Source organism: Electrona antarctica (genome assembly GCF_951216825.1).
Source record: "Electrona antarctica genome assembly, chromosome: 3".
NCBI classification, from domain to species: domain Eukaryota; kingdom Metazoa; phylum Chordata; class Actinopteri; order Myctophiformes; family Myctophidae; genus Electrona; species Electrona antarctica.
This window is the reverse complement of record NC_136808.1, coordinates 44,407,799-44,422,704: the sequence shown is the minus strand read 5'-3', so window position 1 is coordinate 44,422,704 and position 14,906 is coordinate 44,407,799. Positions and strand designations below refer to the sequence as shown.

At 40.6% G+C, this 14,906-nt stretch overlaps 1 protein-coding gene across 1 annotated transcript in view; it reads right to left on the bottom strand.

Annotated features, from left to right (window-relative positions):
• LOC306920227 (glypican-6-like) overlaps positions 1-14,906 on the bottom strand; it is a gene marked incomplete at its 3' end in the record, with an annotated part of 183,621 nt that overhangs the window by 57,994 nt on the left and 110,721 nt on the right. The window lies entirely within an intron of this gene.

The window sequence follows — 14,906 nt, the reverse complement described above, 5'->3', positions numbered from 1 at the left end:
GTGTTAAAATTATACTCATAGCGTGCATGTTTCGTGCCGTCGGGGACTGGACCTCTCTCTCTCTCTCTCTCTCTCTCTCTCTCTCTCTCTCTCTCTCTCTCTCTCTCTCCCCTCCACACGTACTGTTCCTTTGGGCATAGAGGCACAGCGCAGACAGAAAAGGTCCCTGGCCTAAGTCCCCACACAGTGACAGCACTCCATGTTTACGGCACGTACAGACAGACAGACAGAATATTCTGTAGGCTACACTGCAGTGTTTTTATGTGTTTCCTTAAACAATTGATTAATGTACTCGTCCTCATTTCGACCATGGGCTTCGGTCTTTTCATTCGACCACGTCTATCCACGGTAACGGGACATCTTTGCGCTGCGTAAAATATGCCTTCTCCGTCTCCAACTGTGTTTAGCTCCTCACCCGCCACATTGTTTGCTTCATTTCCTTTATTTGCTGCGGATTGCATTCACACCTGCACAGAATCGTAATCAATTGCGATTGGAAGCGAAGCGAAACCCCCGTTTTTGGTCGGAGTAGAATGCGGTTCTTTGAAGCGCATTAGGATTCGAGTGATGCTTCACACATGCCAAACGAAGTGCACTTTCCGACAATGTGCAGCAGGATTCGTTTTAATCGCAGTAAAGCTTTCTGGTGTGAAGGTCACCTTAATCTACAGCGCTCTCCATGGTTTTGATCAGAACAGCAATGTATGGAAAAAATGTCTTTCCTTTAGATGCCAATGGTAGCAAAATTATTTTGTCCATTATTTAAATCTGAGAGTCTTTAGTGGCACTAAAATGTATATAGTATCAATTTACCCCAATATAACTGAGATTGATATATAACTGATTAATTCAAGGTCAATTTTCTCCATAATTTCAGTGTATTGTAGTATAGACAGATCTGGCTGTAGATATTTTTCTTGTTAAAGTTTAAGTAAAATTAACCTAAACAGAAACTCAGTATCAAGTATAGTCTCTACAGCCTTAATTGGTGTATCAATTTCCTTGCCCTAATTAAACCACTTTCGTGGTTTAATTTGAAATGTCTGGGAGTAAATATAATCACTTCCATTCACATGTGAAATATGTTATTAACTTTGTGAAGGGGTGAGGGAAATGATCTTGTCAATGAAAAATCATTTCAAATGGTGTGTGTGTGTGTGTTTGTGTGTGTGTGTGTGTGTGTGTGTGTGTGTGTGTGTGTGTGTGTGTGTGTGTGTGTGTGTGTGTGTGTGTGTGCGTGCGTGCGTGCGTGCGTGCGTGCGTGCGTGCGTGCGTGCGTGCGTGCGTGCGTGCGTGCGTGCGTGTACACATGTGTGCCGTGCAAGTGTGTGAATTTCATGACAGCTACACAGGAAAAACTGCTCCTAAGCTCTGACAAACTTGGAAAACCTTGACAAACTAGCCTCACTGTGCACAGCAGTGGCTGGCTGCCCTGGATGTGCAATCTGGTTATCTTGTTAGCACTTATTTACAATGGAGTGAATGGAGTATTTCACAGAAGGCAGCTGTGGAAGTACAGTTAAGCTTGGGAGCGAGATGTACCGGTAGTAATTTGCACCAAAGTGGGATTAACACGATAATCTATTCGTAGGCACTCAGGTGGCGCAGTGGTAAAGTACCTGCCCACTGCAGAGTCTACGGGTTAGAATTCACCACGGCAGTGGCTTTGTCGAGCGTCTATATGAACACAATTGGCCCATGTTCGGGGGAGAAAAGCTGAGCGTGGAGGTTGATATTTGTCACTGCACGTACTCACTCCTACGTGGCAACTGTCAGCAGGGAGTGTTGGGTAGGAGGAGAAGGACGGGGAATGAATGGCATAAGGACTAAATTGGGAAGAAAAAGGGGTAAAAAGCAAAAAAGAATAATGAAAACATGCTAATCTATTCAGATGTTAAGTACTGTACTAATACCGCCCCGTCTGTGTGTGTGTGTGTGTGTGTGTGTGTGTGTGTGTGTGTGTGTGTGTGTGTGTGTGTGTGTGTGTGTGTGTGTGTGTGTGTGTGTGTGTGCGTGTGCGTGTGCGTGTGCGTGTGTGTTGTAGAGAGTGATGCAAGGCATTATGCAAACTGTTTGTTCGGGGGTGAGAAGAAATAGAATGTGGGTGTGATCGAGTCACAAACAAAAGGCTTCTTATTAGCTGCTGTAGAAGAGTTGAGCAGACTGAAGATAATGGTCAACCCTTCTGCTCACACAGCCATTGTGTGTCTCACATTTACTGAGGATTAGAAATTCGATACGTCTATACTAAAGCAAAACCCATTTATAACTTTATAGCTGTGAGCAGACTGACACTATCGGTACATTGACATACACTGTATATCAGCAACAGTTTGAGATTCCATATCCCCTTTCAACCTCATTAGAAACAATAGGAAGCTTAAAGGCTGTTCTCTGTGCGTAAGACAACATTCAGAAACAAAAAATAAATACAAATACGTTTCAACAGTTTTGTCAACAGAAACTTGTCGTACGAGAGTAAAACAGCCCTTGGAACAAAAACAACAAAAAAGGAGACAAGATTCACTAATATGAAACTTGAAAAGGCACTCGTGAAAGGATTCACCTTGTCTACCTTGACAAGGAGTTGGCATGCACATATGGTGCAAGCTCCCTTTAGGGGCAACAGAGTGGGGGAAAGCGCAGACGCTGGAAATTGCTTTGTGCCACCAAGTAATGAAGTTGTGAGAAATGACAATGACTTTGCAAGTCACCAAGGCCAAACAAGGCAGGCACCACCGAGACACGAGGGAGAGATGGCCAAAAAAATCATCTCAATAGTTCAGTCATAATTATCGTGACAGGGAGTGTTGCTTCACGCTGATTGGACATGGATGTGGGGCTCTACTGCTGCCCCAGCATCCCCATTCAATTCCGCAGCCATTAGTGTCAATGACATTATGGGTGATCTGTCACTGAGCAAATCAGGCTACCATCTGCCTCCCAAGTGAAATCTACAGCAACCTCCTTGTATCAACTGTCAATGTGAAGGAAAGGAAATCTGTAAATCTATGTAAAAAAAAAAAAAAAGTGGCATGAATATTAGTATTAGTATACAGTATTGTTTCTTTCTTTCTCTCTTTTTATCTGCAGTATTCTTTTCTCATCTCAGTCCTTTACCTAATCAATGGAGACAAGCTTTTAACATGCTTCAACAAATCTTTCTCAGCCTGACAACCATGGTTCATTAAACCAATATCATTATTATATACCATGTTAGAAGAGAAGCTGAGAAGACTATACATATCCCAGACCTACTAGACTGGGAGCTGGATCAAAACAAGTTAACCAGTATATATAAAAAGAACATCTGCACACCAGTGTTGCTGCTCCTAAATGCAAGTTTACTTTGGTCCACACCAAAGTAAATTGCATTTAGGAGCAGAAATACTGGTTATTCTTATTGTATTTACCATGGCCGCATGCACCCTGAATTTCATTCTTCTTTATTTGATTGGACTGACATTTCTGAATGCCAGTAACAATATATTTCTTACAAAAAATATGTATGAAGCCAATCCATCATGATCACATAATTCAATGATAAAAACAAATGACTCTTTCATTAACCCATTTGGACCGTAGGACGTGTGGAGCCATTCTAGCTAATCCAACCGATGGATTGCGAGGACGTGTACATGCGTCCTAGCGCATTTTCATTGATATCAAACGAAATAGAAATATTCGGATTTGTTTTCTTTTTTTTTGGGTTGGCCTCTCCTTCTGCACCATACTCCTTGCTGTTGGCACATGGGCGCTGCCGTTCACTTCCCTGTTTGCCGCTCAGAAAGAAAGGCTCGTATCTCCTAATCTAGGGAGCTCTCCGTGGTTTTGACCAGATGGATATACTAAACTCTTCATTTCTGACTTCAACATGCCTCTCGTTTAAAATATAAACGCGAGGGATTATCAAGCGACTTTATCGTAATCATAGCGAGGTAAGCAAGCAACATTATTTCTCCCGTTTTTTGTACGGAACGGAAGGGGGGGCTTTCAGAGTAAAAGCTGCCATATCTGCGCGGCTATTGTAAAAGAAATCCCGGCGCTGTGTTAATGTTTGTATACAAGGTGTGTGAGTTATTAGGAAAGCACACAATAACCTCAGAGAATGTTCATTGATCATTGCTGGAATGTTTTCAGGTGAGATTAAAGGATTTTAGCTAGAACTGGTAACATTTTCTGAGATGTTGTGCAAGATTTACACTGATTATAATAAGGATTAAGGTCTGCACTTGCACTGCGCTGTAATACAGCGCTAGCATTTATTGAAAAATTAGGATCTAATTCACGGCAGCATTTTTTCCAGTCGAGCTCTTATTTTGAAAAGCCACATTTCCAGTCTACCGGAAGTAGTATTAACCTAGGAAGCTGAACGGAGCCTGGACAGGCCTTGTTTACAATATGAATCCAAACCGGGGCACTAGAGAGCTCCACATCGTCGGCTCTGTGCCGTCAAAGAAACGCTGTTTTGACCAAAGGAATAGGAGGACAAGGAATAGGAGATACATGTGATTGAAAGAAACAGATTATTATGGCGACGACGATCGAAGATGGGAGATCCAGTGCTGTGCTAACAACATAGCTATAGCTAACCGGCTAACGTAACTACGTAAGTAGCATTATGGCTTGATCGATCGAATGCACTATAAAAGCGCAATTGCCATTAATCAACGGCAATGGCAGTAAGCGTTGTATCAAAAATTAGGCTTCAATTGACCTACATCTACGGAAATGGCGCTGAAAGAATTAACAGACTATCATTCCATTTATTGCTTTTGTGCCTATAGTACTGTAGCTCCTGTTACTCAGCATTTAAAAAGACACAAAAGCAAAAGAAAACGGACACAAAAGAGCAAAAGAAGACAAAGATGAAGACAAAGCAGACGAAGAAGAAGAAGATTAGGACGACAAAGAGACGAAGACAACGAAGAAGACAAAGAAGAAGAAGGACTAGAGAGAGAGAGAGACTAACCTCATGTCAGATGTTGTTGAATCAGTGCAAGGGAGACTGACAGTGGGACCTGGATGGAATCCACATGACAATGCATTTTTGTGACAGCCTAGGGCTAGCCTACATGACAGGCTACTGCGACCCACACCAATCACTGCACCTTCATTTACCCTGACACGTGTCAGGGTAAATGTGGCACTCATATCCAATTGGAATTTGGAAATGTTTCCTTAATACACCAAGACAGGTGCAAGCAGAAACCAAGCCGCAATGATGACTGATAGCAGAGTCTTTGCTATCTCTGTTGGTTACAAAACTCGCATAGATTGTGTCATTTTCATTTGACCCCTTCTGTCTTGTGTGGATGACCTGCAGAATATCGCCACTCTGTCCATCTAATCCTGCAGGTCTCAAATGACTACTGCAGTCATCCTGGTCCCAAGTTCAACACAAATATCTTCCTCCATATATCTAAATCCAGTCAGAACTAAAATGTGATATACTATGTACTGTATATGGAAATGTCAGGACACTGACATTATATGTTTTCACGAAGCTTTAATGATACCAAAAGGTGAAGAGATAGAGATGGGAGAGACTGAGAGATGAATGTAGATTTCCCTTAACCTTGCATCCTATTTGATCCAGTGCATTTAACATGGTATAGAGCGAGCTGTACTATGTCAGACTTGAATGTGCAAGGATATTTCTTTCTTTAAAATAAAAAATAAAAACCCTTTCATGTTCATTTCTTTTCAACAAATCATCACAGATCAAAATCTTTTAATTAAAAAGGACATCTTTGGTGGAGCATATTTCCCCCTGATGTGCCAGCCTCTTTGAGCCAGCTTCCATCTGCCATCACAGCACTATGGCTGAGGCCTTATCGTGCGTGCGTGCGTGCGTGCGTGCGTGCGTGCGTGCGTGCGTGCGTGCGTGCGTGCCAGAGAGAGCAAGAGAGAGAGAGAGAGAGAGAGAGAGAAAGACTACACTCCAACTTCCAAGAGGTCACTCTTGGCTTGAAACTGAACCAACTGAATCATATATTTTGGCTATAGATCTGTGACAGATTCCCCTATAGTCCGGCAGATGGGGTGGACGGGTGGGACATTTTTCTACGTCCGAGCATAGACATGGTAACGCCCTTAGAGTATATATTAACGCCCCGCCTGCCTCTGATTGGCAAACCGACACTGCCCGTCTTGCCTGTCCTCCGAGATGCAAGGGTACTCCATGGTGGGAAATAATAAGTACAAGAGAATGGCAACACGCAACAGTAACTTGTAACTTACATTTTTGTAGAAGAGGCAAACTAATATTGTTTGTGCCGTTTGCTTTGATTGAATAATTGATTGAACACGTATGTACTATGATTTGGCTGTGTTCTAAATTAAAGTGTTAGTGTTGATTATCGTGTATTAATCTAATTATAGTAAACTAATACTATTATAGGCCTACTAAAAAAGATAAAGATCGAGGTATTAATCTAATTATTGTAAACTAATACTATTATACTAAAAAGGATAAAGATCAAGGGAAGAGAGACCTTATTACAGTACAATAATGTTTCAAGTTTACACATGTATACAAATAAACAGGCCAACGGCATAAACAATATTAGTTTGCCTCTTCTGTATTATTTATTTATTTCCCAAATTCCCACCACAGAGTAAGCTCGCGGCAGACTATCCAGCATGTATCTTCCACCTCGGAGGAAACTCTGGTAAGGCCGGCAGTGCCGGTAGGCCAATCAGAGGCAGGCCATGTCTACAAAAATAGCTTATATGCCGAGACAAATTTGCTGCCAGCTCACTGACAGTTCTCAATATACCAGTCCAGACATACAGTAATACTATATTTATTTATTTTTTTCCTATACCTCATGCCTCCTTCTATGCATGAGGAGTCCATGCTGCTTCTTTTCACCTGACAGGGGGGAGTTCCCCTGGCCGGACGTACTGTAGCGCGTGGAAGGAACACGTTATTCCGACCAGTTCCTTTCCCCTCCATCAAGCTGGCTATAATTAATTAATTAATTAATTAATACTATATTTATAAGCTACTGTACACCACATGCTGCCTTTAATCAAGGTGAAAACATAATTGCATGGGAGTGATCAAAACACAATAACAAGAGCTGTCTGAATAGCAATTATAATCATCAATTAGTTTGAGTTGTAGAAGGTTCCATAATAGCACAAATCTTTGTGTTATTTTAGTTGTCTTGTACATTGAAAATTGTAGTTTATTATAGAGTTTACTTTTCTGTTGTCTGTTAGCCATCCCACCTCCCACAGACACATCAATGCACGCGCACGCACACGCGCACGCACGCGCACACGCACAGGCACAGGCACAGGCACAGGCACAGGCACAGGCACAGGCACAGGCACAGGCACAGGCACACGCACAGGCACAGGCACAGGCACACACAGGGCTCCATCTTGCGCCACCCTTATCCCTTATCCCTAAACTTATTTGCCATTTTTTTACTATTTTGAAAATCATTTTAAAATAGTTCAACTACCCGATCTACATCTACTGTACATGTTGTGAGGTTGTAGATCACAACATGGGGGTAGATGGGGGTGGCAGTGGCTCAGAAGATAGAGCAGTCGCTCGGGAATCAGAAGGTTCTCGCTTTGATTCCCAGATCCTCCTGGCTGTGTGTCGACTGTCGAAGTGTCCTTGAGCAAGACACTGAACTGTAGTTCCACTGTCTAACAGGTTGATGCCTTGCATGGTTTCCTTTGCTGTCGGTGTGAATGTAATTCCCACTGTAAAGTGCTGTGGATAAAAGCACTGTATCCAAATGCACCATAAATGGTGCATTTGGATACAGTGCTTTTATAGTATATAGTAGTAAATAGTAAATGTACTATTTACATGAAAATCGGTTACTCAATAGTTTGGTTTGTGGGCATCTATACTGTAAAATAGTTATTTCAAACGAAATAGAGTGCATCATTATGACATATACCTGTACTATTGTTTTCTTTGTATGTTATATTTGTATGTGGTAAATGATTTTAATGATGCTTTACAGGGGAATTCCTCTTTAATTACCTGAAGATGGAAGTGAAATCTTTATCATGCTTTAAACATAGATAGCACACAGCTTGGCTTCTCTTGTCAACAATTGAACAATTGAATGTAATGTAGTCTACAACTATGTCTCATTGTTTCAAATGGTTGGAATTCCATATGCCATGATTCCAGTCAGTTTAACTGATTAACTGAATGTTGTCAGTTGGTTGTCTGTCAACCAACAAAACTCATTTTGGAGTTGAATGCACTGTTGTAAAAAGGCTTACTGAGCTTTCTATACATGACAAAATGATTTGTGCTCTAGATCAGGGGTTCCTGCAGGGGTCTTTTAAGGTGTTCCCGCAGACCCCAATAAAATGAGGAACAGCTCATCTATTCCCTATTTTATACTGTACGAAAATAACGGCTATTTTAACTATTTTTTGACGATTATGATCTAGCTGACATGCCCAAAATTAGACAGGCTACTGCCTCATGGAAAGATCTCTTACTCAGAAATAGGCTACAAGATGAGAAGAAAGGTCTTCTACAAGATGAGAAGGGAGTGGAACCATATTATATTTATTATTATATTTACATATCTAGCACATTTTTTTTATTTTACTTTCATTGAGGTGACATCGTAAAGCTTTTGGGTGATTGCTTTGCTCAGCAAGGCTAAATTAAAATATGTCGATATAATGCTGATATTTTGTGAGATGTTGAGTACTATTGAAATTTATTATATTGATAATATGCCAAATTCTAGCACATTATGCTTAGAATTAGCCAAGGAGGTTTTACTGTAGGCCTATGGCTTATTTGGCCATATTCGGAATGTTTGAGAAATCGTGCCTAAAGACCTGTATTGTGCAATAAATGTATTCAGGCTGTCAGGCTCACTTTTTTTCAATGTACTGCTTTTGCAGGGGTTCACCTGGGGCACTATACGAGCTAGAACCGGCCCTGAGTGTACTACAAAATAAGTAGCTTGACTTGGACCCAATAGATACCAAAAGCAACTTAATACATTCACATTTATCACTTGAAACCTATAATTCTTTTAGGAAGGCATTTGGTGTGGAGGGAATAAAAGTCGAACAAGTAGCTACAGAGCCAACTCAGGTCAGGCTAGGGTTAGTCTAGACTCCAGAGAATCTCTCTATTTCAACCTTGTTTGATGTATATTTGTTGATTCTCTTTATATGCGTACCTGTACCGGTCCACAACACTATTCAACAACATCCATCTTCAAGGGAGGAAAGACTAAAGTGAAAAACTGGCACTGCCAAAGCACATAGAAGTACTTTTGACAAACTACATCTCAAAAATAGTCTAAAGAAGGTTTGTCAAAAATTGTCTGTCACATCCAGTTTGGAAAGAGCAGGTTACAGTGTTGCAGAGTTCCAAGGTCTGAACGAATGGCATGTTGACACTTCCTCTAAATCTTTTCTGAGATTTTTTTTTACTCTTTCTACTTAGACTAGGCTGATTTTCAGAAAATGTGCTTATTTAAAGTGCTGAAGGCAAATTGTGTTAATTTATTATATACATGTGTTTTAGGGGTATTAAGGGCTGCTGAATCCAAATCTGCTGCATGTAAAGCAAAAAAATGGCCGCTAAGCCCTCAAAATGGACCATATAAAGATGGCGACCACCACTATACTGGAATATATTACATACTTTTTGACCAAACAAGGTAGAATCTTGCGACCTTCGGGGTTGCCGCAGCGGCCAAATCCAATATGGCCACCACCACCACCTATAAACGGTTTTGGCTCTAACGTTATAAGGAGGTGGGGGTAGTCACTAGACTAAGGAGGGGGGGTAATCATTTCCTCTCCCTTTGACATGCTGAAAGGTGGATTTTCAGGCCTGAAGTATATATTTATATATATATATTTATATAATTTATATATATATATATATATATATATATATATATATATATATATATATATATATTATTATTATTTTAAGAATGATGGCTTCCATTAGGTTTTCGCATTGCACATTTTCAGGAATAGAAAGCCTGCAGTTTCTATTAGCTTTGATTCCCCATCGATGAGGTCACTGGTGGACGGGTTTCTGAACTGCCCACAGCCCTCCCATGAGACACAGACGAGGTAGAAAACATTTTGGCATTTTATCATGAACATTAGGTTAAAATAGCCAATCTACCAGGTCATGTAATTTCTCATTTGTGATGCGTTGTGAGCTTGTTAGCCTGGCCCAGCCAGTGTGCTTTCCAGTCTAGAGGGGTGGGCGTGCATTGAGCAAGCACTGGAGAATATTGGTTCACCAATCATTTGTACCTCCGCTGCCATTACAGCATTTATTTATCTAGAAAGAACACTGCAATGCTGCAAGGTCCTATAGTGCTCAATGATATTCTTTTGGAAAGCAACGACACATTGTGAGAAATGGTATATTAACTGTAAAATACATGAACAAATATATATCGGGGGCTGACTATCTTGAATTCAAATTATGTTTGATGTATTTGTTTTTACGTCCAGGACAGGCTTCAGACGCACCTCCTCAGGAGACTTGGCTCAGATCTGAACCCATTTGATTTGGCGTTAGGAACCCTCGCTGACGTCGACCCCCAGGCAGGATCAAACTCACAACCTTCCACATGATAGGAATGCACTTCCCGTTGCAGTCAGAACTGCAGCATCACTCCCAATCTTCCGCCGTAGTCTGAAAACCCACCTTTTCAGACTCCATCATGGCCCATAGCACTTACCCTACCCCCTTAGATAGCACTTTTGTAGACTTAGATAGCATTTGATACAGACTTATAGCATGTTATGTAGACAGCACTATAATTGCATTGTATGTAGTCATAGCACTTATAGCACATAGTACATATGTATAGCATAGTATAGTATATATGTGTAGTTTATATGTAGTTTGTTAGTCTGGCTGCAAAGAAATTCTCCCCTAATGGGATAATATAGATCATCTTGAATTCTGAATCCTTCTGAATTGAGCAATAGTGCAACTAGAATATTGGCCTGAGGCACTTTTATGACTTTGAATCTGCTATGTAACTGTAATTAATGCCATTCAAATGTTAATCATCGTTAATAGGCCACGAGACACAATATCAGCATTTTTTAGGAAAAGGGGGAACAAAGCTTAACAACAAAGTCTTAAATTGTGATATTGATTCCACTAACCTGTTAAGCAAAAGTGAAATTATGAGTAAGCTACACAAAAATGAAATTATGAGTAAGCTACACGAAAATCTAATTATGAGTAAGCTACACAAACATTTTATTATGAGTAAGCTACACAAAAATGAGGCACCTCGCAGAGAGAATTATAGACGATGACAAATAGATTTTCATAGAAGAAAACACACACACACAGGCAAAGACAATGGTTGAAAAAAAGAATATACAAAAATATAAAAAGTATGTAGGCCTACTGTAGGGACTAAGACTAAGACTTTGGCAGAGCATTAAACTAAGGTACAGTAAATGTGTAAAGATTAGACCCCGCCTTGGAGCTATGATAGTGTGTGGTACTAGAAAGAGGGTATAATGAGATCAGCATGACAAGTATAAGCCATTTGGATAAACAAATCCGCTTGCACAAAACACCCTACTTCCTCCTGTCACCATGAATAAATATGTACTGTGCACCAGGCCAGATATCCATGCACATGCAGATTGCAAACTGAGTGATAACTGCTCTAAATGCCTGAACTTTAAGCCGTTCAAAAGGCCCAAATCCCTGCAATCTTTTCTAAGCAGGTCTTCTATGGATCAAACTGTGTTTTAAGTACCAACAGGATAAAACTCTTAATGGTCACCATAATATGTAGAGATTCAGTTCTTAATCCAGGATATAGCTTTGAAAACCGTTCAGTTCAAGGCCAGTGCAATCCCATTTTGTGGAGTGATAAAATGTCCATTCCTACATCACTGCGTACCAAATGAACAGTAATTATGCAATGCTCATCATTGTCATCAGTGCATCATCCGGCGCTGTTAAAGTAGCATGGAAAATGGAATGGACAGATGGTCTAAAGCAGCCATTTCAACTCAGAGATACGTTAGTCAATTTGTATCCTAGATCCCTGTGCGTCACAAAGCCGCTTTAGTTATGTGATCTAACTGTCTTAGCAATGGTCCATACTGTTATTCATCAACATGTCAATAGGATTAAACAGGTGTCTTGTACAAAGGCATGAATCAATATCCCCACTGTTGTCCTCAAATAAGACACCAAATGACTCAATATGTGTGTGTGTGTGTGTGTGTGTGTGTGTGTGTGTGTGTGTGTGTGTGTGTGTGTGTGTGTGCGTGCGTGCGTGCGTGCGTGCGTGCGTGCGTGCGTGCGTGCGTGCGTGCGTGCGTGCGTGCGTGCGCGCGTGCGTGCGTGCGTGCGTGTGTGTGTGCGTGCGTGTGTGTGTGTTCGCCTGCCTGCCTGCCTGCCTGCCTGCCTGCCTGCCTGTGTGTGTGCTTGATAAGTTGCCTCATATGTTCTCAAACATTAATGCAAAACATTTTAGTGTAAATAAATAAAAAATACCCCTCACTCTGGATGACAAATGTAACCAATCAACAGGACCCGGGCACATTTCACTGAAGTGTCCAATCTTAACATACCATAAATACCCTCCCAAGAATGAGTCACTTCCCATGCATACTGTGCAGATTTGTCCAATATCTAAAGAAGAATGAGAAAGTCTTGCAGTACTGTAAATACAATCAAACTACAGTATTATTAGGGGGGGGGGGACTCTGCTTCTCATCCATCCTCCTCTGAAAACAATGGTGAGATGTTGGAGTTAATGTTTGCAGCTGAAAGCAGCAAGTACTGAGGGTGAAGCTTAGGTCAAGGTGATTTGTCATGTCAAGCAACTTTCCACCTCCAGTCCTATGGCTGTTCACTGGGTTGGCAGGCCTAGAAGCAGCGCTACGTCGTTCCCTGGCTCCACTTCATAATTGATGAGGAAGTGGGACTATGGGATTTAACCCGAGTTACACAGGAAAATCACCAGTGTTCATTTAACTCTGAGTGTGTACAAATGTAACCAAATGGACTCGTAAGGGTCCATTTGGTTACGTTTGTTTGTACACACTCAGTTGCTGAGTTGCAAATGGGTGAAATGAACACTGAGGATTTGACTGTGTAGGACAGATGTAAGCACAGGACAGATGTGTGGATAGATAAATAGACCTATATTGATCCCGTAAGGGGAATTCAGTTATCATAGCAGCACCGAGGTAGGCATGCAACTGAGAGATAGAGATCCAAGAATACAAAATAAAGAAAATAAAGTGGTAATGTAAAAAATCACACCCGTGTGAACTGAGTGGTGTAAGGTCTTATATAGACTTATCAGCTGTGGTCTGACGTAATGTCTGACGTAATGAAATCACACCCGTGTGAACTGGGTGACCATAACAACCATGCTCATTTTTCTGTACGAACAGACAGACAGACAAACTAACAAAGCCAGTCGTAGGAGTGGTTTACACCACTCAAAAATACAAATAAATCAAATGAAGAAACATATAAGGCTATACCACGGAGGCAAGCTAATGGTAGTGGTACACAAGACAAGCTAATGAAGAATCTAAATGATTCTCTTTAAAGATTGTATACCGCATGCAATCCAATGCTATGGTGCATGCCGTTTTAAGAGCTATAGAATTCCATCTAGAAGTTTGTGGCTTATAGTAAGTTCATGGCTTATTGTAAGTTACTGTAATACTGTAGTTAGTATTTGACATTAAGTTCATGGTTCAGTTTCAAGTCTATAATGCAACAATATCTCACCCAGAGATCGGGGAGCCTTTGGTGCATTATGAATTTGACCTTTTAAAGATTGTTTCCATAAAAGACATCGTTAAATTGACTGCTGCACTGGAGGGAAAAGTTGTCCCCTTAAGGGATTTTTATGGACACAGTATGTCATTTGCTACAATGATAATTATGCTAAAGGACTTTTTATGGCATGGATATTTAGTTACTGTACTACAGTTTAACCCTTTCTATATACTTTGCAAGGTTTGGAGAGAGACTTATTACTAACAACTTGCTGACTCTTATCAAGTGCAATACATCTAAATGTTTACCTTACCCTTAGTGCAGGGGTAGGCAACCTTTATTATCAAAAAAGCCATTTTTGGCCCAAAATGTATTAAAATGCTGTGTGGAGCCGCAAAATATGTTTGCTTTAATAAAGGAAACTTTCATTATTTGTGCTTTTTCTGGTCTTTCAACATCAACAGCCAGCAGTGTTGGCAGTGAAAGCAAACAAACCTCTCCAGGCATTAATAAATTCCTGATTTTCCTTCAATAATTTGTGTCTTATTTTTATCTGGTGTACTAGGTGACATTCTAGTATGTACAATAGGAGAATGTAAAGTGTATGTCTACTACAATAATACATTATGATTAAAAAATAAAAAAAAATAAAAAAAATCTTTTAAAGGACAACTTTAGTTTTTTTCAACCAAGGTTCATGTTTTAGGTTGTTATTAGAGAAAGTAAAAGATGAGTGTTAATTCTTTTTCATTTGCTGCTTTCTTTCGTTTTAGGGATTTTAGCTGTTTTTGACAGTGGGGCGGAGGCATTTATTATTTACTATAGTCCTACTAGACCCCAAGAAATTACATCTGTCCACAAAAGATCATGAGATCTACTGAATGTGTCAAACTGACATATTGAGCCTATGACACACATGGCAGCCCCCAAGTAGGCCTCCTTCACATTCAGTAAATCCTGTGATCTTCTGTGGCCAGATGTAGATGGAAATTGAGTCCCTATTGTTTACAATGGGGAAGCTGCCGGGCAGCGTGCGGCTTCCTCGTCCACTGTGTTGTTGTGATCGCCACAAGACTATACAACAAGCGATTACATGCACCGTTTTAAAGTGGATTTTCATGACAAGCAACTCAGCGGT